Source organism: Acinonyx jubatus, chromosome D4 (genome assembly GCF_027475565.1).
Source record: "Acinonyx jubatus isolate Ajub_Pintada_27869175 chromosome D4, VMU_Ajub_asm_v1.0, whole genome shotgun sequence".
NCBI classification, from domain to species: Eukaryota; Metazoa; Chordata; class Mammalia; order Carnivora; family Felidae; genus Acinonyx; species Acinonyx jubatus.
In genome coordinates, this window is record NC_069391.1 from 30,966,777 (window position 1) to 30,991,975 (window position 25,199).

The 25,199-nt window shown below is 38.3% G+C and overlaps 1 protein-coding gene across 3 annotated transcripts in view; it reads right to left on the reverse strand.

Annotated features, from left to right (window-relative positions):
* PLPPR1 (phospholipid phosphatase related 1) overlaps window positions 1-25,199 on the reverse strand; it is a 590,773-nt gene that overhangs the window by 276,391 nt on the left and 289,183 nt on the right. The window lies entirely within an intron of this gene.

A 25,199-nucleotide genomic window follows, 5' to 3' on the forward strand; every position in this document is an offset into this window, starting at 1 on the left:
ATAAATATATTATTACCTCCTGTTTATTCATTTTTGGTCTCTCCAGAAAAGGACTTCATTTTGGTCATCCCAGCTTTGGAGGGACAGAAGACAGTCTACTCTGTGCAAGTCTTTTCCAAGCTTTCATTAAAGATCACCTCTGAGCGTTTCTATGAAGCCTGAGTGAGCAGATGCCTACTTGCTGAACTCTGACCCCTGTCTCATTCATCTTCCCAAAAATAATGCCAAGTGACACTAGAACAGCAGGACAATTAGATCTAACCCTAGAGCACACCCAGAGGAGAGAAAACAGCATGTCTAAATACCACCAACAAAGGCAAAGTTTAGGAGAAGACGGAAGGAAGGAAGGAAGGAAGGAAGGAAGGAAGGAAGGAAGGAAGGAAGGAAGGAAGGAAGGAAGGAGGGAGGGAGGGAGGGAGGGAAGGAAGGAAGGAAGGAAGGAAGGAAGGAAGGAAGGAAGGAAGGAAGGAAGGAAGAGAAAGGGAAAGTTCTTTAAAAGTGAAAGTGCCCTGAGTGTTAGTGGCTGATTCCTTCTCTCAATAGCTGTTTCAAAGGAATAGAATTGCAGCATCTCTTTGGTAAAAAAAGACCAGTGAGTCTGAGTCTCTATCCACTAGGTAGGGGAAGAGATCGGGTTATCCTGAAAAGCAGCAGTCTTTATAATGAACCACCCACAATATTTGGGGTTCCTACTTCTATGCCTGCTTTTCTCGGGCCTTCCCCTTTGGCACCAGGCTTCTTGGAAGACATTTAAGACAGATCTGTCTTGTTACCACATTCCCAGCAGAGCACTGAACACAGTCCCCTGGAATTTCAGGGTGTTAGCACTGGCAAAGCCCTGAGGCAGGAAGGCTATTCTCCCTACACTGGCACTATATAAGCACCAGGTGAGTGAGGGCTCTGAATCCAAGAAGTGGGTGGGACCTGGAACAGGGAGGCTGGGCTGAAGCAGGTGGAGGTTTCAACTTTGCCGTTCTCTCAGTAGAGATGGTACTAGAAACTTCCTCCTACAATGGTAAAGTGTCCAGGGCTGTTTGGCCAAGAAGCACACTCTCCTTTATCTAAGGCTGGCCTTGGGTGAGGAGGATAGGGACACTACTCCCTTTGATGCTCAGGGACACTGTGTCACAATCTCAAAGCTCCAACAAAGTCAAGAGTGAAGGAGACTTTACAAGTTGGAATTGCAAATAAAGTGGAATCCATTCATGGTGCTGCTATATAAGAGGGTGAACCAGCAGTTCTAGAAGAGATTTTTACTGTTTGGAGAGGTTAGGGGAAGCACAGGGAACAATGAATGCATGATGTACATAAAACACTTAACAGTGTTTAGTGCTTAGCGAGCTCTCCATAACTTGCAGCTATTATTATTTTTGTTTTAACATTTTCATTATTATGGTTTTTTTTTAAAGGCTGAGGAAAATTTTTCCCCTAAGCTTAAACAAATAAAACAGATGAAAGCCAAACTGCCTTCCAATTTTCCTTCTGGCTTCCTCCATCACCCCCTCACACATCACCCTGCTCACTTATGTATTCAAATCCATGAAATGAAAAGCGTGCTGTAAAACTGTGTGGCAGTGGGAATGGTGACTAACCCCAACCCTCACCCCTCCACACTCAGATCTAGACAGCAAGTGTGGGGCAGCACTGTTTTTCAGTAATATGCCTCAAGCACTTTTTGCCACTCACATCTCTCAGAGATGAAGGACTCTTCCCACTTAGCAGTCAGGGGCTCCTGCTGCAACACCCCACCTACATTGGCTCATCAAGCTTTGCATTTTTCACTTTTTTTTTTTTTTGCCTTCCTTCTAATTTTAGCAATCTAATGTGTTACTCCTCCTAGGTAACAGAATGCCCGAAGCCAATTAATATGCACACATCTGCAGATGGTTTTGAGAGAAATTAATGGTAAGACTGTCAGTGGCTCCTGTATTCAGGTATTTTCAGTGTTCCTTAAATTCAGATTTTAGATGTAGCTTTCATCCCCCTACCTAGTGGACAACCCCTAAACTGTGCACCTCTATCCACCAACAAACAAACACATCTAATGGCCTTACCTCATATATCAGCAAAATAACCCAGTATTGTTGCCCAACTGTGTATAAAATTATATTTTTTAAAAAGAGCTAGCTATGAAATAGAACTGGCTGTTCAAAACATGGTTTCAATACAAAAAATGTTAGAATTAATAAAAACCAGTAACAGATGCAATGTTTGAGCACAAAACTCTCCAAAGTTATAGATGCTATAGGGATGTCTTGGTTCTTTTTCTTAAAAAAACAAAAAACAAAAAACAAAAAACTTCCTTTAATGTTTTAGTTATTTTTGAGAGAGAGACAGAGTGTGAGTGCAGGAGGGGACAGAGAGAGAGGGAGACTCAGATCCAAAGCAGGTTCCAGGCTCTGATGTGTCAGCACAGAGACTGATGTGGGGCTCCAAGTCACAAACTGTGAGATCATGACCTGAGCTGAAGTCAGACACTTAGCCAACTGAGTCACCCAGTTGCCCCTATGATGTCTCAGTTCTTAAAAAATTATATGAAAGTTAATTCCATGAGGTTACATATTGCTGAAATAACGTATCAACTCTGCGGTGATGCAGTATATGCATAAATTCTGCTCTTAATATTTTCTAATACTTAGAAAACACGCCATTTCCACTTGAATTGTTCTACCTATAATTTTAATTTTTTAAAATACCACTTAATAAGACAAATAGATTTATCATTTTTTCTTCTTGGAGAAATTTCATATACATAGCAATCTTTTCTTGTTCAGTAAAAATGCCAAGCATTTTTGGTAGGGGCTAAACTAGTGATTTATCATTATAAGGATCAAAATGTTTCCATGAATATCAAAAACTATGGCAAAACTTAATGATTCAACAAGTCCATACGTTATGCTGTGCTCACCAGTGTAGCTACCATTTACCACCACACAAGGCGATTACAATATGTCATGCCTATGCTGTACCTTTTATTCCCATGATTTCTTCATTCCATGACTGGAAGCCTTGTATCTCCCTCTCCTTATCACTCATTTTGCCCATATGCCCACCCCTACCCCTCTGGCCACCATCAACTTGTTCTCTATATTTATGGGCCTGTTTCTGCTTTTTGTTTATTTGTTTTGTTTTTTAGATTCCACATATAAGGAAATAATATGATATTTGTCTTTCTCTGTTTGACTTATTTCACTTAGCATAATGCTCTCTAGGTCCATTGAGGTTGTCACAAATGGCAAGATCTCATTCTTTTTCATGGCTGAGTAATATTCTGCTGTATATGTGGTACACCTGAAACTAATATGCCTTGTGTGTCAACTATACTAAAAAAAAAAGTGGGGGGGGGGGAAGAAGCCAATGTTTATTTGACTTTATTGGGGGTATAATTTAAATTTAGAAATTGTATATTTTTAAGGTTGAGAAAAAACTATCATAAAACCATCCCCATAATCTTATTGTCACTGTTGACACGTTAAGTCCTCTTTTTATGTCTGACTTGCCCCCACTTAGGTTGGTTGTGAGCCATTCGAGGGCAGAGGTTTATTTCTTTTTATGGTCCTGGTAACTCATGAAAGTAAGCAAGTGGTATATGTTCAGTAAATGTTTAAAGAGTGAGTGAATAAATAAATAGCCAAAAATAAATTTCTGCTGCTGACAGGTTGACTTTGAAAAAGACTCCCAAGTACCATGACACTTGGTATTCCTCATAAATGATGAAGTCAATAGATACTATTTTTTAAGGTTTTGTATATGTGATTATCTAAAACTGGAAGTTGGATGAGAAAGGCAAAACAGGTTTCTACAGAGAGTTTTTATCTCCTTGGAAATATATAAATCAAGCCCATTCTGATTTTTCTGGTTCAGAAAAAGGATGCATTTTGGCTCAAAGTGCAGTCTGATTCAGAGGATAGCGTCGTCCTGGCCAACCTAATCTAGCCAGAATAATGTTCTAATTTATTTAACTTTTCACCTAAGTAAGATGAATAGTTGAGACAATAATGGTTAGAGTTCTTTTTCTCTTCAAAAGACATCATCCAAAAAGTAAACAAGGACTGCCCGCAGGCTCCCTCTCCAGCAATTCTATTATTACTGTCTTGGGTGCGAGGGGCCAGTAAGAAGTTGACTCTGCTTTCATGGATGGGAATTTGGGGATAGGGAGCAGAGGTGGTGGTGGTAGATGAAACTATAAAAGGTCTCAGCTCCAATCACAACTACCCCGATCCAGAGGTAGAAGAATGGAAGGGCCAGGTGATTGGTGTCATGTTTATGTTTCCTGTTTCATTCATGCACCCAGTACAAGAGTTTCTTGAGAATGATCTCCGCGAGAAGGAGAGATCCCAAGACAGAAGCTGCAGTCTTTTATAACCTGTCTCAGAAGACCGTGCCATCACTTGTGCTACATTCTAACAATCACACAGACCAGCCCAGGTGTTCTCCTCAGATTATCTTCATTTGAGGGTACCCTGTGTTTCTTGCTGAGACCCTGATATAGATTTCAGGAATCTTTTCTTAATTGTGGACTCATCTTACCCACACTGAACCTAATGCTTGTTGCTACTTCATCTGCTGTGATTTCTGGGTTCCCCCATGTAACATGTATTCTAGGCTACTACCTCATATGGCCCAGCCCCAAGGATCTATGCACATTTGTGACTGGAAATCCTGCCTAGTTCTCCACATCCCCACAAGTGAGACCCAGACACCTATCACTGATTGCCCTTCTCTTTGGTTCCACCCCTGGTGCCACACTTGTTATCTCTTCTTAGAAACATCACCAGGAATTGTTAGACTCGTGACTCCACCTGCCTCGTACTTCACATGTTGTAAATATTCCACTGCTTGGATCTTCTGTCTGCTGACTCTACTCAATCCAGGAAGGGCCAGTCTTCCAGAGCCCATCTATTTCTCTTCCTCAGTCTGTCCCGTGTTGCCAACATGGAACCCTTCACTCTCAATAATATTAATCTTTAAAATTACTTTTAGATTACTCAAACATCACTTATTAATAGTCTAGCCCTGGGACCAACAAGCTGATTCCATAAAGAACCAGATAGCATATATTTTAGGCTTTGTGGGCCATGCAGTCTCTGTCACAACTACTCAACTCTGCAGCCACAGACAATGCATAAAAGGAGAATGGCTGTGTTCCAATTTCTTTCTCTCTTTTACAAAAACAGGTGGTGTGCTGGATTTGGCCCACTAGCTATAGTTTGCCAGCCCTGAATCTAATTCTTCATTTTCTGCCCTTCACCTCTGTCACCACCAATGTGTTTGTTAGAAAGAACCTGAAGAATCCTGCCTTCTGTTCTGCCCATAGGAAAATAATGAAAACCATTAAATTGGTGCAGGAAATCTTAATCATTGTCAGTTTAGGGACTCCTTGTCAGTGTGGCTTTCCCACTATTTTAAGAATTAAGAAAATTATTTTTCAGAAAATTATTTTTTCCTTTTCTGTAAAAAGAGTTGGCTATGTTTTTTCCACATGGAACTGTGGCAGCAATAGCAACTATACTATTTTTAGCCTAACACTGACTTGTGTAGCCCTAGAAGTTTAATGAGAGGAATATTTTAAAGGAAAATGGGTAAAAAAAAAATAGTGTGAGCACAATATTCCTGCCTGTTAAAATAGGGCAGGTAAATATATTCTAATTATAACTAGCACCTTAAGAAAACTGCCATTCTAAAGATAAACTCAACCCCAATAAAAAAAGAACACATTCTTACATAGGTCCCAATATAGGAGCAATGCCTCTACTGAGTTGAACTCACAAATTTGGCTGCTGGCTGAGCATTTTTACACATTCAGCCCAAAGTTATGAAATTCAGCCTAACTAAAAATTTCACTTCCTCAAAGAAATCTACAAATTCAATGTAATTCCTATCTGTATTAGTTTGCTGGGGCCACAGGCAAGGATGTGGAGAAATTAGAACCCTTGTGCACTACTGGTGGGAACATAAAATGGTATAGCCACTACAGAAAGCAGTATGGCAAAAAATTAAAAATAAAATTACCATACTATCCAGCAATTCCACTTTTGGGTATATACATGGGTAACATAGCAGGTAAGACATATTCTTTATTTTATTTAAGCAATACGTGTTAAGTGTTTGGTGCCAATGTAATTGGAGAATTTGAGGTCGAGAATCCGAGATAGGACTCTGAGGAACTTATGCCTATAGTCTGATTGTGTATTTATGTTATTTTTTTTAATTTTTAAATTTTTTTAATTTATTATTTGGGAGAGAGAGACAGAGAGAGAGAGAATCCCAGGCAGGCTCCATGCTCAGCACAGAGCCTGACACAGGGCTCAATCCCACAACCCTGGGGTCATGACCTGAGCCGAAATCAAGAGTTGGATGCTCAACTGACCTGGGTGAATGAGCCACCCAGGTGCCCCAATGTAAGTTATTTTTAATTTATTAAGTGCATTTGATAAAATAATAATTCCATGAAAAGTATAAAGGAAATGCCTTGAGGGCTTGGCTAGAAACAATGTTAAGGTGTTAATGGAATAGTACAGTATAATCATGGAAATTTTATTTCAACCATCTAACTTTGATGTTGATATGAGTTATGACATGAAGTTGTTTGAGGAAACTTTTTAAGAGTATGTCTCTTAGGCCTTGGAATCCATCCCATCCCTCTTGTAACTGGTAAATGATACATTAACCCAGCAAAGTGCCTAAACCACTCTTCTGACTAGGAAAACTCAGAAAAATTACTGAACTATATACCAAATTATACAACTGTACTATATTATCTTTTCATAAAATACCAATGATAATTAACGTCACCATCATTGTCATCAGCACATAATTTTCATGAGAATCCATTGCATTTAGTCTACATAGCTTGTTATTTTGGCTTGCAGTATTCTCTCTTTTACCAGTAATGGTATCCCTATTTCCTCTAACAAACCACCATTCTTCAACCACTAATCCTTGTACTTTAGGGATATGAAAGCTCTCCCACTTCCAAGCACGGGCATAGATCCAACCCTGTTAATCAGAATCTCCCATTGCCCTAGACTTGTGGGGTCTCAGAGATGGAAAAAGATCCAAACAAGGAAAATTAGATTAAAATCCAGGACTTTTGCTAACAGGAAAGAAAATGTCTCCTTTTACTGGGATTGTAAGAATTTAAAATGCTCTAATCCTAGGAATGCCAGGAGAGAGGACTTTATATGATTTTGAACTGCTGAACCTAGCCATGCCTTGAAGTATCACTTTTCAAGGGCTTTTCAGTTACTTGAGCAAATAATTCGTTTTTGCTTAAGTCATTTTGAATTAGGTTTTCATTCCCTGGCCCCATTGCAAATGTCTTTATAGATACATTAATTTTTGAATCTCTTTAAGGATAATAATGACAGACAAAAGGGAAAGCTAGCAAAGGATAGAACAGTGCTTAAAGGATATATGTGGTCACACTATGACTGATTTCTAGCCCTGAACATTTTAGGCAGTCTTCCACCCATGAGCATACATCTTGTATGTCCTCTTCCCCTTTTCTGAATTGCCAGATTCAAAGGCTGGCACCCTTCAAGGCTGACATCCACTGTTAGACAGATGGAGCTGAAGGGGGCAAGGCAGAGGCCAGGCAGACCCTGCCAACTCATTTGGCCTCAGGCCCAGCCCTACTCTATAACCACCACGGCTGTCAATATCCAACTAAGACTGGTCTGAGTTCTCCTTACTGTCAGCTTCTCTAGGTTCCTGAAGATGATAGTGGTGTTGGAAGCTCCTTGCTCTGCCCAGGTCTGGTGGGTACATGTGCCAGTCACAGCTTGTGTAGTCAGATAGGTGTCCACTGGCACTAAGGCAGGATGAAGCTGCCTCCCACCCTAGAGGCTCCTGCACCACAGGGGAGTCAGGAAAAGTGCCTGGAACAGCTGTCATCCCTCTGACTGCCAGTCTGATCTGACTGGCTTGGTGGGTGTTCCCTCCTTCCTCACAGCTCCCAAAGTTGTTCAGTTCATAAGCAACCCCTTCCCAGAGAAAATGGAATGTTCTTGTTTGTCCCCCTCCCGAGGTCCATCTTCTACTCTGCATCTAGAAGTGATCTAAAATGTAAGCTGACCATGTCACTCACTGGTTTAAGCCTTCATTGCCTTTCTGTGGACTGTTACTTAAGGTCCTTCAATGAGCTTGACAAAGACTTCATATATATCAGTCCCACATCTTATCACAACCCACCCAAACCTTGTCTACTCCCATCCATTCCCAGAGTGTCAAGTATTCTGGCCCTGGTACCTCTTACATAGCACTCTAACTTTCCACATCATGTCTTCCTGACTCTTACTTGTCCTTCAAGTGTCAGCTCAGACTCCCCTCATCCAAAAAGCCGCCTTTGAATCCCCCAAGGTGGGAGGGAGGAAGTAAAGCACCCTCCTCTGTGTTCTCATAGTGCCCACACTTTACCTCTAGACTAGCACTCCTCATACTATATTGTAATTACACTTGTGACTCCCTCTATAACCTGGGAGCAAACTGAAGATAGAGGGAGTTATGTCTTTTAACTGGTATATAATAGGTACTTAGCTTGTGTTTGTTGAATTAATAAATGGCATGTGACTACCTGTGCTTCTCTAATAGAATTAGGGCATAAAACATGGTAGTAAATCCCTGATTCTTTTTTTTAATGTTTATTTTTTTAAATACAATTTATTGTCAAGTTAGCTAACATACAGTATATACAGTGTGCTCTTTGCTTTGGGAGTAGATTCCCATGATTCATCGCTTACATACAACACCCAGTGCTCTTCCCAACAAATGCCCTCCTCAATGCCCATCACCCATTCCCCCCACCCCCTGCCCATCAACCCTTAGTTCACTCTCTGTATTTAAGAGTCTCTTACGGTTTGCCTCCCTGTTGGTTTGAAATGATTTCCCTCCTCCCTTCCCCTATGGTCTCTGTTAAGTTTCTCAAATTCCACATATGAGCGAAAACATATGATATCTGTCTTTCTCTGACTGACTTATTTCATTTAGCATAATACCTCCAGTTCCATCCACATCGTTGCAAATGGCAAGATTTCATTCTTTCTCATTGCCAAGTAGTATTCCAGTGTATATATAAACCACATTTTCTTTATCTGTTCATCGGTTGATGGACATAAGTTGGGCTCCTTCCATAATTTGGCTATTGTTGAAAGTGCTGCTGTAAACATTGGGGTACATGTTCCTCCATGTACCTATACAGCACTCCTGTATCCTTTGGATAAATTCCTAGTGTTGCTATTGCTGGTCATAGGTAATTCTATTTTTAATTTTTTGAGGAACCTCCACACTGTTTTCCAGAGAGGCTGCACCAGTTTGCATTCCCACCAACCGTGTAAGAGGATTCCCATTTCTCCATATCCTCGCCAGCATCTGTAGTTTCCTGATTTGTTCATTTTAACCACTCTGACCGGTGTGAAGTGGTTTCTCAGTGTGGTTTTGATTTGTATTTCCCTGATGATAAGTGATGTTGAGCATCTTTTCATGTGTCTGTTGGTCATCTGAAAATATTCTTTGGAAAAGTGTCTATTCATGTCTTCTGCCCATTCTTCACTGGATTATTTTTCAGGTGTTGACTTTGATAAGTTCTTTATAGATTTTGGATACTAACCCTTTATCTGATGTGTCATTTGCAAATATCTTCTCCCATTCCCTTGGTTGCCTTTTAGTTTTGTTAATTGTTTCCTTTGCTGTGCAGAAGCTTTTTATCTTGATGAGGTCCCAACAGTTCATTTTTGCTTTTATTTATTTTGCTTTTATTTTATTTATTTTATTTACTTGGAGATGGGTCAAGTAAGAAGTTGCTGCGGCTGAGGTCAAAGAAGTTGTTGCCTGTTTTCTCCTGTAGGGTTTTGATGATTTCCTGTCTCACATGTAGGTCCTTCATCCATTTGAGTCTATTTTTTTGTGTATGGTGTAAGAGAGTGGTCCAGTTTCATTCTTCTGCATGTTACTGGCCAGCTATCCCTGCACCAATTGCTAAAGAGACTGTCTTTTTTCCGTTGGATATTCTTTCCTGCTTTGTCAAAGATTAGTTGGCCGTACACTTGTGGGTCCAATTCTGGGTTCTCTATGCTATTCCATTGGTCTATGTGTCTGTTTTTGTGCCACTACCATGCTGTCTTGATGATTATAGCTTTGTAGTAGAGGCTGAAGTCCGGGATTGTGATGCCTCCCACTTTGGTTTTCTTTTCCAACATTATTTTGGCTATGCGGGGTCTTTTGTGGGATTCATTCCTGGGCTGCAGGGCTGGTTCAATATTCACAAATCAATCAATGTGATATATCGCATTAATAGAAGAAAGGATAAGGACTATATGATACTGTCAATAGATGCAGAAAACACATTTGACAAAATACAGCATACTTTCTTAATAAAAACCGTCAAGAAAGTCATGTTAGAAGGAACCTTAACATCATAAAAGCCATATATGAAAGGCCTATTGTTAATATCATCCTCAATGGGCAAAAACTGAGAGCTTTCCTCTGAGATCAGGAACACGGCAGGGATGTCCACTCTCACCATTGTTGTTTAACATAGTGTTGGAAGTCCTAGCCCCAGCAATCAGACAACAAGATGAAATAAAAGGCATCCAGATTGGCCAAGAAGAAGTCGTCAAACTTACTTTTTGCAGATGATAGTATACTCTACATGGAAAACCCAAAAGACTCCACCAAAAATCTGGTAAATGCCTGATTCTTAATGGGTGTTTCATCTCAGGAAGAATGTTACTACCTCCTGCTCATCCATTAGAGTACCTGATTCAAAGTGAATGTGGCTTATGTGTGCCCAGAAGTACAGAAAGCAGGAAGATTCTCTCTACTTTTTCTCCACCTGTTACTAGGTCTAATAGAAAAAAAAAATCTCTTGGCTCTGGAGCACCCCATCAGCACTTCTACTGAACTAAACCACTTTTAACTCTGTGCCCACTCCCCAAACAGCAGTTTATCATGCATGTGTACGGAGCACCAGGGAACACAGCTCTGCTTTGGCACATCAGTGGTGCCAATACCCTCACATATTCAGTGTCTGCTGTGCCACCTCATGCCTGCATTAACGAGTGTCAGCAGTATTGAGGGCAGTGGGACTTCAGCACCACCTGCAATGCTGGCTGAATATATTGGTTCTGTCATAAAGATCAGCATCTGTGCCAGTAATGATGGACATCAGCAGCAGTTGCTATACTGAGGCTCCCTCTTCCAGTATAATGGTTTTCCTTTGCCAGGAGCCAGAATAAAATAGGAAAATCGTTGTTTCTATATGGTAGAGAAGATGTTTTCATCTATACTTGTGATCCCATTTGATATACCAGAGGAATGCAGTTTGTTTTCAATGAGACCATTTCCTCTAAATTGGTATGGCCTAAAATAACATTACAAACTCTATGGACTGCACTGAAATAGAGTCCCAAACCCTAAGTTTAAATCTTGGTTGTGCTCTTTATTTCTCACACTGGCATTGGGTACAGTCCTTCTCAGCCTGAGAGTCATATCATCTACAAAACTGATAAAGTTCCCCCTTACTGGATTAGATAGCATCATCTGTATCAGCGCTCTGCAAAAGTGGAGTGTGATCAGCAGCCGCTCTCCACAACATGGTGCTTTATATGTAGAAGGTGCTCAATAAATATTTGTTGAATCAAAGTACAAAAGAGCTATCTCTAGCTCTGAACACAGCACTAAAATGTTGCCAGGATAAATTGATAAATCCTTGCTTTCTCCACTTCATGTCATTCTCAGTTTGAGGGAAAGGAGTGACATTTTCTAGATGGTTTGTAGCTGGGTGGGAAAATATACAGGACTCGAGTCTTCATGTCAGTGAAAAAGGTGCCCTCGAGTTTCTGAAGCATTAATCACACTTCCTGGATATCCTTAGAAATTCCCACGGTCCCATAAAGTTCTGTTTCACACACCTGGAGGAAGTTGAGGGGTGAAGAAGCTGCAGCAAGGGGTTAGCTGGATTCTCCCTTGATTGCTTTGCTAGTTGTGGGTGATGGAAGCATTCAGCATCATCAAGAGTTACCAAATAAAAGCCACACACAGCTTCAAGACCCACTATGAACAGAAAAGGGCAGTCTTGGCTAATTAGCCCTCAACAGATGCCTTGCTAGCAGTGCCTCAAATGATGGTAGTCATGATTCAAGTAAAACAGGAATTGGCAAACTCAAAAAGTCTGTCAAGTAAGCAGTAAGAATAACTGGGGAAATTTGGGTATAGATGCAGATAGAGACTCCAAAGTGGAAGGGCCTTGTGTGGACCAGAATGTGTGCCCTTTTAAAGGAAGCAGATGATGGCTGTCATTTAGGAAAGGGGTAAAGTGTTATCAGTTCTCTGTTTTTCAAGAGAAGCTGAAAATCAGGTTTTATGTGGAATCTTTGATTTTTTTTAAGTTAAAACCTTTTTGGAAATGCAAGCAAAGAAACCCTGCATTGACCAAGAAATGACATCTATGAGCAGGATTCAATCCCTGGCCAGCCAGTGTGCATCTTCTAACCTAGAGCTTCTCTATTACTCCTCAGAGATTTCTTACTTTAATGCGGGTCACAGGCTACACAAGGGCACATCCTACAGCATGTAATGACTGGATTATGCTATAGTCACTAGGAAAATATGAGGTGCATTAGGACCTAAAGAAAGGAGCAGTGATATTATAGAGTATGATTTCTTGTGAAGCAGGGGCAGTAAGGTGAGTGAGGGGATAAAGGCTTTCCTATGCAGCTCAAAAATCTCAGAAGCATGTACACACACACACACACACACACACACACACACACACATTAGACCTAGATGACATTACATAGGTAAAAATATATGCAGTGAATTCAATAGAGAAGTACTGTAGATGAATGGAAAGAGCATCACGCTAGGAAACAGACTCCTTAATAACTGCAATTCACCTAGCTTGGCTTTCTCGTCTATAAAATGGTGGTGAAAATAATGCTCTCTCTTTCTAAGAAATTCAGTGGATTCAATGAGATATGTTTGGCATCTGGCATAGTGTCTAGCAGATTATTATTATTGTTGTTATTATTATTATTATTATTATTATTATTATTATTATTATTGAAGCTAAGCCCCATGAAGACATAGACTTTCCCTTCAATACACATTTCATACCACCTAACAGACCCAAAGTGTATCCTCACAAATGTCATCTATGGTGAGTTAGTTCTGTGGGTTTTGCACATTGCTAATAAAGACAAGTTTATTGGGATTAGTCTGAGAGGACTGGTTTGGAAAATTCAGTTGTACTTCTGCCTCCCGCAGCTTCTCTCATAATTCTCCACTGGGATGGGGGTGAGGAGCAGCAGGGCACCTCCTCAGTAGCAGAACTCTTTGCCAATAATGAAGTCCTTTCCATAGTGAAAAATTCAGCAGAAAAATGAGGCTATCACCATTTTTTACTGTAGTTGACATATTTCACTTCACCATTGCCTGAACAAGATCTTTGTAAAAATGGAGAAACAAACACTTAATGACATTCTCCAAAGGAGTCTGATGTATATCTGGGGTCTGATTGGCTCCAGTTGAGTAGATGGAGGCTGCTTGGGAGCAGCTCTGAATTTGTCAGCCTGTCCACCTGTCAATTTCAATGTGCATTTACTCAGACTTCCTGTCAGTCTTCAAGGCTGGTCTATTTGAATGACTGGTGTATACAGATGAGCTATCATAAAATGGGCAACACATATAAATGTCTGCAAGTAAAAAATTAAAACAAAAGACTGGCCACCAGCCATGTATATTCATCAAGGGGAATAAACTAGCCTCATGGGCAACGTTTGATGAGGTGCTCATTTCTTACTGCCTCACTTCAGACATTTGGATGATTGTGTTAAGAACTATAGGAGTTATCAATGAGAAGACAGGGTATTTTAGTGGGGAGAAATAGATTTCTTCCCACCTATGTTTTGACAAATATTGAAATTTAGCTTTCCATTCTAGGGGCTACAACTTCCAATTTAACATATTAATAGAAGGCTTCTTTTGGAAAATAGATAGAAACCTATTGTTACAGATTGAATTGAGTCCTCCAAAAGTTCCTATGTGGAAGTTCTAACCCCCAGTCCCTCAGAATGTGACTTTATTTGGAAATAGGATCATTGCAAATGTAATTAGTTCCCATAAGGTCATACTAGAGTAGGGTGGACCCCTAGTCCAATATGACTAATGTCCTTATACAAAGAGAAAACAGATACAGATAAGTCCACGCAGAAAGAATGCAATATGAAAATCGGAGTTACGCTGTTACAAGCCTAGGAACTACCAAAAGCTAGGAGAGATGTCTAAAACAGGTCCTTCCCTAGTGGCTCTCAGAGGAAGTATGGCCCTTCTGGCATCTTGTTTTCAGACTTCTAGATTTAGAACTATGAAACAATAAATTTCTGTTGTTCTAAGGCATTCAGTTTATGGTACTTGGTTATGACAGCCTTAGCAAACTAACACATCACCAAACCAATAAATTAGATTTTGGCCAATGGACTATAATTGGGAATCGGGATAAATAAAAGAAGTTATTTGAGTCGTACTATAAAGTTTCTCCCATAATGCCATAATTTGTATTATTTTGTTATACATTTATATGTGATGTTCATGTTGAAAGACAGTTATTAAAAGTGTTAATAAAATACAAATGGAAAGAGAGTACCAATATCATAGAAGATAGAGAAAAGGCCATATATTACCTACAAGAATTAATGAAATTTCTGTAGCTGAGTCTCAGACTTTTTCAGTTATTTTCTAATAGCCTGAGCAAAATGCAAAAGATGGAAGGATCATACCACAGAAAAGAGAGAAAATTTACCAGTTTCTCAGAGACACAAAGTTTTGGTTGATATTTTATTATTTTGTAATTTATTACTATTACTTCTATTACTAAAATGATTAGATGAGCTCTAAAATAAAGCCAAATAGTAGTTTTTACTTACTAGGGGAAGCATAGCTCATGCCATTCATTAGTAAAGAAATTCCAGTGTGGATTATATATACCTCTTGAGGACCTTCTGCCCACTTAGCTATTTCTCAGTAAACTTCTAATTTAAATTTTTTGGTGGGTGGGGGAGAGCATGCACAAGAGTGGGAGAGGGGAGAGGGAGAGAGAGAATCCTAACCATCCTAACCAGGCTCCACACCCAGAGCTGAGCTCGAGGAGAGGCTCAACGCAAGGGTTGGTCTCACAACTGTGGGATCATGAGCCAAAACCAAGAGTTGGTTGCTCAACTGACTCTGAGTAAACTTTTATTTCTTTTATTTATTTATTTTTAAGTAGGCTCCATGCCCAGCCTGGGGCCCAATGGAGGGCTTGAACTCATAACCATGAGATCAAGACCTGAGCTGAGATAAAGAGCCAGACATTTAACCAACTGAGCCACCTAGGTATCCCACTCAGCAAACTTTTATTAATCCATGTCCTACTTAGTTCCTATTCACTTTCAACAATATTAATTTAATTTAGTAATTAAATTAATACAAATGCTTTAAATACAACTGCCTTTAAAATGTGGGGAAAATACATGTATTTTTATTTATTTACTTTTGACGGTACATATTTTATTTTATTATTTTTAATTTTAATCCCAGCATAACTAACATACAATGTTATTTTAGTTTTAGATGTACAATATAGTGTTTCACCAATTCTATACATTACTCAGTGTTCATCACAATAAGTATACTCTTAGTCCCCTTCACCTACATTACCCATCCCCCCAGGCAAAATACATTTTATACATAGTGTTAGCATATAAAATCAGAAATTAATTTTTAAACAATTATCACCATGATCTCCTTCTGTGATAATGTTTAAAAAATTATCACTTTGCCTTAGCGCCAATCTGTGGAAAATGGGAAGAATAAGACTTCATTTTAGTATGTATTTGGATGAATGTTTCCTCTCTCTTGTTCCAGTCAAGGCTTATATAACTCTGTCTGGACCTACACTGACATCAGCATGTATGATACAGGAGAGACAGGCAGGGAATGGTTAATATCCAATGTGTAACAGGCATGATGGGGAAGTTTCCTAAATGTATTCTAAAAGGAAATGTAAAGAAAAGGACCTTCAATTTTCCACTGTATCGGACCATACTTGGTTTCACAGGACACATAGCTCCCCTCCTGGAGCTGCTATGTGCCCAGATAAAGGAGATAATGTCAGACAATTCATTTCTAAACAAACATTACCCCTAAAGAAAGCAATAAAAAGACAATTTATACTTTCTACTTCTTATTGTGTCAATTTTAGCTAAGATGAATTTTTATAGTGAATTTTCATTTCACTGAAGTTTTAAATTTATTGGCATAAAAGTGTCCATACTATCTCAATTCATAGCTCAAAATCACGTTTTCTAAGAATTTTTAAGGCTTACTCCACTGGCTTCTGGAATCTAGAAAAGTCTGATAAAAATCCAATTGCTATCCCTCTGTAGGAAATACATTTCCCTACTATTAAATGAAATTAAACTTTTCTTTTAATTATTGTCCTGAAACTTGGTGTGGTTCTTTTTTATACTAATATTACTTGTCTCTTTGAAAGACTTTTCTACTTAAAATTTTGTTTTTGTTCAGCTGTATAGAATGCTCTCTTATCCTTCTTTTGATAATTGATCTCCATTCTATTGTCTCATTTAGGTATATAGAAATTCTATATAATATTCCTTTTAACTTAACTTTCTCATGCTTTCTATTTTTTTTTTTTTGTCTTTTGATAATAAATTCTAGGAGAATTTCTCAGCTAATTCTTTTAGTTCTATACTTCACTCTAGCTAAATCCATTCTCCTAGTCCAGTGATTCTACCTTTTGATTGATTTTACTTTTTAAATTTTGACCATGTCATTTATTTTTAAAATCTCTAATTGGGTCCTTTTAATAACTGCTTATCTTCATAAGTCTACCTATGAAAATATTATGTATATAGATATATTTATATATATATTTATAAAATATATGTATGTGTATATATATGTGTGTGTCTGTATATATATATATTGTTTCTATATATATATAGAAACAATACACACACACACACATATAAAAGTATTTTCTCCATTGTTCTTGTTTCTTTGGTATTCTTCTTTCAGTTGAATTTAATGCTTATCTTTTATGGTACTGTTTTTTCTCAAACATTTGGTGATTCTTGGTTGTGTGCTTTCTACATAATTTATCATCTTTATTCATTTATTTGCGGATACTCTTGGTATATAGTGCCTGCTTCTTGTAAAGATGTTGAAGGGGAAGGCTATATTACAGGATACAGTGTGTCAATAGTGTTTCTTCTGGGTTTCCCTAGCTAAAGGAGTGATGCTGTGTCTCTAGCTCAGCTAACCACATTTCCTAATTGATCCCACAAATACATCTGCTTCCCTTGCTCAACATAAATTGGTAGTGGAACAAGAACCAACCTGCTAAGTAGCTCTGAACGCTGTTCCCCGATCACCTAGGACTCCTCCAATTCCTTTTGCCCATTGTTTCTAAGTTTGAAGTACCCCCAGAGGCACACAAATCTTCCTTCTCTTGTGTGTTTTCTCCATCTATTCAGGGCCATATTTCTTATTATTTAATTATCTCTAGTCTAGAGACACATTTTCCTGTTTGTTAGCATTCTGTGGATTTATTTTTTTATACATATATTTCATTTCAACCATTCTATAGATTTGGGTAGGGAATGCATGCCTATGACTGAGCTTAGTCCAGTGTCATGGTGCAGGTCCCCAAAAACTTTTTTTTTAATTTTTTTAATCTTTATTTATTTTTGAGGAAGAGACAGTGTGTGAGCAGTGGAGGAGCAAAGAGACAGGGAGGCACAGAATCCGAAGCAGGCTCCAGGCTCTGAGCTGTCAGCACAGAGCCCGATGCAGGGCTCAAACCCACGAACTGTGAGATCATGACCTGAGCCAAAGTTGGACGCTTAACCGACTGAGCCACCCAGGTGCCCCCAAAAACCTACCTTTTAGTGATCCTAACTGTTCTACTCTCACAGTAGAGCTGAAAATGTAATACTGGCAAATAAAAATTCCAACATCTAAGGGAAATAAAACACTCACTTTCATTTTTGTACATTGTTTTTGAATGGTTCCTTCACATTATAGCAATATGTTAAACACTAAGTTTCTATTATAGAAGGAAAAAGAATCTGTGTGTTTCAATATGTATTTCTTAAATATTTCACCCTTCTCTCTGTGGAAGCATAACAACATGGAATCATTGTATTTTTGTGAAAATTTTAAAAGCCCACACCCAGTAAATATTTGGTTTTTATATTTTTATTTAGGTGTAATTGAAATAAAAATGCACAGATATTAAAGGTTTGGTTCAATATATTATGACAAATGTATACACCCACATAACCATCACCCCAAATCAGATATATTGCCATCATGCTCATGACATTCCTGCAATCAACCCCAACCCCCCACCACACTTCTACAGATTAGTTTCACCAGTTTTTGGATGTCATATAAATGGAATCATTCATTATATACTTTTATGTGACTTTTGCTTAATGTGATGATTTGGGGATTTATCTAAATTGTTGTATGTCTTATAGTTTGTTATTTTTAATTGCTAAATACTAGTCAATTGAATGAATATACTGTAATGTGTTTGTCCATTCTCTTAGATGGGAAGTTGGATTGTGTCTGGTTTGGAACTATTAAAAAATATATTTCTATGAATAATCTTGTACAAGTCTTTTGTGAGCATTTATTTTCTTTTCTCTTGAATAAATTCCTACAAATGAAGTTGCTGAATCCTAGGACATATATATGTTTAACTTTACTATAAACTTTCAAACAATTCTCCAAAATAATTGTACTGTTTTATATTCTTACTAGCAAATATTTTTGTTGCTCCATATTGTCACCAACATTTGAAGTTGTCAGTCTTTCTTATTAAGGCATTTTAATGGATATGAATGATACAAGCCCTTCATTGTACATATATGCTGTGGGTTTTTTTTCCCAATTAGTGGTTGGTGTACTTTATTTCCTTAATGGTATCTTTTGATGAGCAGCAATTTTTGATTAGGCAAAATAAAATTAATCAAAAATTTTTTATATCAGTGCTTTTGTGTTTTTACCAAAAAATGTTGCCTACTTTGCAATTGTAAAGATATTTTCTTGTGCTTTCTTTTAGAAGATTTAGGAGTTTGGGTTTTACCTTTAAATAAATAAATAAATAAATAATCTCCATTAAATTGACTTGGCACCTTGGTCAAACATCAATGACTGAGGCACCTGCGTGGCTCAGTGGTTGAGTGTCTGACTTCAGCTCAGGTAATGATCTGCAGTTTGTGAGTTCAAGCCCCACATGAGGCTTGCTGCTGTCAACCTGTCAGCATAGAGCCTACTTTGGATCCTCTGTCCCCACCCCACCCCTGCTCTCTGCCTCTCCCCCACCTGTGCTCTCTCAAAAATAAACAAATATTTTAAAAAATCAATGAACTATTCACGTGTAAGGTTATTTTTAGACTCTCTCTTTTACCAATATCATGTTGTTTTAATTATTCTTACTTTCTGGTAATGGTAAGTCTTAAAGTCAAGAAATATAAGTTCTCTAATTTTTCACTCCTGAAATATAAAAACATACTTATTTCATATTGATATCGTATTCTTTAGTCTTGCTAAATTTATTAATTTTAGTTAGTTGTTTTTTCGACAAAGAACAGTTTTATTTATTTATATCTATGCCATTCATTTCTTTTAATTGCCTTGTTGCACTGGCTAGTATCTCTTGTACAATGCTGAATAGATGTGGGTAGAATGAACATCCTTTTCTTGTTTCAGTTTTAGAAGAAAGAAGGGCTTAATGTTTCACAATTAAGTACAGTGTTACCTGCAAAATGTTAAAAGATACTCTTTATCAGCTTGAGAATTTTTTTATTCATAGTTTGCTAAGAATTTTAGCCTGGAGAATGTTAAATTTTGTCAAATAGTTTTTCTACTATATCTACTGTGATAATTTTAAGGTACCTTTTTATTTATCTTTTTTAATTTATCTTTTATTCTTTCCATGAGGTATATTACATTGGTTGAATTTTTAATATAAAACCAACTTTGCATTCCCAGAATAAGCACCACAATCTCCTGGTATATTATCTTTTTTTTTTTACATTTATTTATTTTTGAGAGACAGAGAGAGACAGAGCATGAGCAGGGGAGGGGCAGAGAGAGGGAGACACAGAATCAGAAGCAGGTTCCAGGCTCCGAGCTGTCAGCACAGAGTCCGAAGCAGGGCTAGAACCCAGGACCATGAGATCATGACCTGAGCTGAAGTCGGATGCTCAACCAACTGAGCCACCCAGGTGCCCCTGTATTATCTTTTAAAAAATATTTCTAAATTGAATTTGCTAGTATTTTATGATTGTTTTCATCTATATTCATAGCAAATGTTAATTCAGAAAATTCAAACTTACCTAAATAGGGTTTCAAGAGTCATTCCTTTTCATTTTTCTTTTTCCGCCTTTTCCTATAAATCTTACAAGTATAACATATCAAGATAATTTTATTACTTTTTCTATTTTTAAAAATGACCCTTAGGTTCATATTTTTTTTTCTTATTGTTAACATTTACTGGATATTTATCATGTGCCAAGTGTTGTGCTAAGTACTTTACCTTATTATTGCATTATCTCATTTTTAATTCTTCAAACAATTCTCCTTGGTAGCTATTATCAGCCTCCCAATTTTATAAATAAGGAAAATGATACTGAGAGGCATTAAATATATTACCCAAGATCGTAAGTGATAAAGTTTGAATTTAAACCAATATTTTCATGATTTTAGAAACATATAATCACCGTACTATTGTGCCTCCCAGCATCATCCAGGAATTTAGGAAAAGTACCTATTGAATATATTACCTCCCAGGTAAGAGTGAATAACAAGTATATTGACTTTGTATGGTTTCCTTAAAAAAAAAAATACCACAAATTTGGTAGATTAAAAGAATAGAAACTTATTCTCTCACATTTCTGTAGACCAGAAGTCCAAAATCAAAGTGTCAGGGGGGCCACACTCCATTTGGAGGCTTCAGGATAGAGTCTACTCCTTGTGTCTTCTGGTGCCTGGTGGCTATCGGCTTTCCTTAGCTTGTGGCAGCATTTCTCTCTGATCCACCTTCACATCATCCTCTCTGTGTGTATGTGACTTCCACATTCTGTCTCAAATCTCCCTCTGCCTCTCTTTTGTAAAAATGTGTGTGACTACATTTAGGACCAGGTAATCCAGGATAAACTCTTGCCTCTCGATATCCTTCACTTAACCATATCTTTTGTCACCTAAGGTAATATTCAATCTTTCGCCCAATAAGGTAATATTCACAGGTTCTGGGAAATAGAAAGTGAATTTATTTTTTTAGGGGGAGAACATTTTTTTCATCCTGCTACAACAGGGCAGTCATAGTTCAAAATACCACACTTTCCAGATTAAACACATTGACTCATTGGATTACCTAGGCTGGTTCTTATGCTCAGTTCTACAAATGCTCAGTCTGTAAAATCAGGATTGTATCATTTAATTTTTTCCTACTTCATGGGCATTTGAATAAATAAAGTGAGATATGATGTGTAAAGCACTTTCTGAATGGTATTATGGAAAGAATATAGACCTAATTCCACATTCTAGGCCCTGGAATCAAACACAGGGATTATATCCTGAACCCTGCTGCTTATTAACTTAGTGACCTTGGTCTTTTCATTTATAAAGGGAAGGTAAGACACCTATTTGACAAGTCTTTTGTCATAATGAAATGAGATAATGTATGTAAAAATGACTGGCATGCTGCCTGGCTCATAGTAAAATTCATCCTTCTTATTTTTCTCTACTAAAAAAAAAATGCTATACACACTCTCTGTATTGCTACAAGATTTTATGCAGATAAGCTTATATCAGCAGTTTTCATTTCAAGCAAGAAGGACAAACATAGATAATAACTATTTAAATAATTAATAGGCTGGAACAAACCATTCACTGATGCTATGCATGGGAAATAAGAATTCTCTGCCATGACCTAATTCGCGTCCTTGGTCAATACATTTTCCCTTCTTTGTTCCAGGGAAGATTAAAAATATTGTGCAATATAAGTCAGGGCTTAGAAAAGTGTAGCCCAGTAAACTGTAGTTATTGCTACTAAAGTTATTATCATTTACTTGCATTCTAGAAGACACTACTGGCAGTGTTACTCTTCACATATAAGAGCAAATAAGAGTGTGATTCAAAGGACTAATAAATAATCCTAAATTCATTCCATTGTAGTTCTAGTCCCTTTTACATCTCTGGCTAAATGCCTTCTTTCATTACTTCTACAGACTGGTAACATCAAGCTTATGGATTTAATTCCTAGGTGACCTTTTACTCATGACCTCTTATATCACAGACTAAAGCCCTGATGTTAGGAAGATATCTCATAAATGGGGGCCTTTGACCAAAAGAAGAGCTTGGTGAAGAGCTATTTTTACTATTTAAAACAAACTCCTACTCTACTTCCCACTATTTAATTGGTGGTTTTTCCCACAGATTCATTCTCCATATTCCTATTCCTATTGAGGGGAGAGGGAGAAGTTTCCCTGGGGAATTTTGCACAGTGCCATGCATTCGGCTATGTTCCATGACCTTCAAATATGTAACTCCAACTCCAGCCCAGCCTTTTACTCTCTACCTTTCCTCTTCTCGCTTCAGGCCAGTAGCCATAGTCTCTCACTTTTAAAAAAAAATTTTTTTTAATGTTTTTATTTATTTTTGAAGGAGAGAGAGAGACAGAGCATGAGCGGGGTAGGAACAGAGAGAGAGGGAGACACAGAATCGGAAGCAGGCTCCAGGCTCTGAGCTGTCAGCACAGAGCCCGACGCGGGGCTCGAACCCACGGACTGTGAGATCATGACCTGAGCCGAAGTCAGACATTTAAAAGACTGAGCCACCCAGGTGCCCCAACTCACTTACATTACTCAGGAAAGGAACCATATGTCACTAACAGTCACCCTGAAGACTCAGCAGACTTAAAGAGCAGCCACTATTCCTTTTCCTGGCCTTCTGAGTTCAGAGCAGAGAGAGGAAAGAGAAGCAGTCTGGGGCTGGGGAGGAGGAAGGTAGTGAAGCTCTCACTTAACTGCTGATACAAAATCTCTCAGAGCTAGCAGATGTTTAAAAATGACTCCATTCCATCAGGAATGGGAAAAGATATTTGCAATGACATATCAGACAAAGGGCTAGTATCCAAAATCTATAAAAAACTCACCAAACTCCACACCCAAAAAACAAATAACCCAGTGAAGAAATGGGCAGAAAACATGAATAGACACTTCTCTAAAGAAGACATCCAGATGGCCAACAGGCACATGAAAAGATGCTCAACGTTGCTCCTCTTCAGAGAAATACAAATCAAAACCACACTCAGATATCACCTCAGGCCAGTCAGAGTGGCCAAAATGAACACATCAGGAGACTATAGATGCTGGAGAGGATGTGGACAAACGGGAACCCTCTTGCACTGTTGGTGGGAATGCAAATTGGTGCAGCCACTCTGGAAAACAGTGTGCAGGTTCCTCAAAAAATTAAAAATAGACCTACCCTATGACCCAGCAATAGCACTGCTAGGAATTTACCCAAGGGATACTGGAGTGCTGATGCATAGGGGCACTTGTACCCCAATGTTTATAGCAGCACTCTCAACAATAGCCAAATTATGGAAAGAGCCTACATGTCCATCAACTGATGAATGGATAAAGAAACTGTGGTTTATATACACAATGGAGTACTATGTGGCAATGAGAAAGAATGAAATATGGCCCTTTGTAGCAACGTGGATGGAACTGGAGAGTGTGATGCTAAGTGAAATAAGCCATACAGAGAAAGACAGATAACATATGGTTTCACTCATATGTGGATACTGAGAAACTTAACAGAAACCCATGGGGGAGGGGAAGGGGAAAAAAAGTTAGAGGGAGTGAGGTAAACCATAAGAGACTCTTAAAAACTGAGAATAAACTGAGGGTTGATGGAGGGTGGGAGGGAAGGAAAAGTGGGTGATGGGCATTGAGGAGGGCACCTGTTGGGATGAGCACTGGGTGTTCTATGGAAACCAATTTGACAATACATTTCACATTAAAAATAATAAATAAATAAATAAATAAATCCAGATCTTGGGGTCCTCTTATGCTCTATGATGACTTCCTGTTGCATTTTCCTGGCCACAATTCTTCTGACCTGGTAGGGATTCTCCTTCAGCAGGCCATCACAAATATTCTTCAATTTCAGTACCCAAAGGTTCACCATCAATTTCTCCACTGAAATTCCCCTTGCACTCTGGCAGATACCCTTTTGAGCAGAATATAGTTTTAAATGACCCCAGGCCAACATTCTTATGATGGACATGAACTCCATGCTTGTTCCTCAGGATCGAGGTACCTTTGGCCTACTGTTGGACGAAGATGCATTGTTCTCCAGATGCAGCCTGTCTCTGCTTCCAAGAGCAGCTTCAGACAGCATGTCCCTCTTTGGTATTCTCAGGCATGGTCAGGCATCAGTCCACAGTGCCTGCCAAATGAAGAAGAGCACCTTCTCCTTCACTGGACCTGAGCTGAAGGAAATACACTCCTCCCATGTTCTCCACCTTCCTTGAATGGGTTAAGCATTACAGTTAGCTCTATACAAAGGTATTTTCACAAAATCCTCTCTAGTCACCAAAAACCTTACCCTTGTCTAGTCACAATATGTGTGAGTTGTTTAGCTCTATAAAACCACTCACTTTAGAACATTCTATCTTCCATCTTTATGCCTTGGTCAAAAGCTAAGATAATGAATCCCATGTTAATATCCTTTTTTTAATTATTATTAAAGGAATTTTACAAGGTAACCTTCATCTTTCTGCCTCTTGTCCTTCACGTCACCATCTTATACCTGCAAAGGTAAAGTCCTTCCACTATTGCCGTTTATGAATTTATAGGTAATGAGACTTATTTAGCTGCAGGTCATGCAGAGAGATTCATTTGTGAATTTTGTAAGTCACAATCTCATCAGTTGTGCTCTAATCAAACAAACAGCAGGGATGGAAATAACCGGGGCTAGATAAATAAATGAGTTAATTATGAACTTGCTCGTTTTAAAGAAACGTTAAATCATGAAGGATTATGAATAGCTGGGTAATTGTTCCTGATCTTAATTCCCAGAGTATAGAGCTTAGAGAACTGATACCTAGTTAGTTTGCAAAGCTC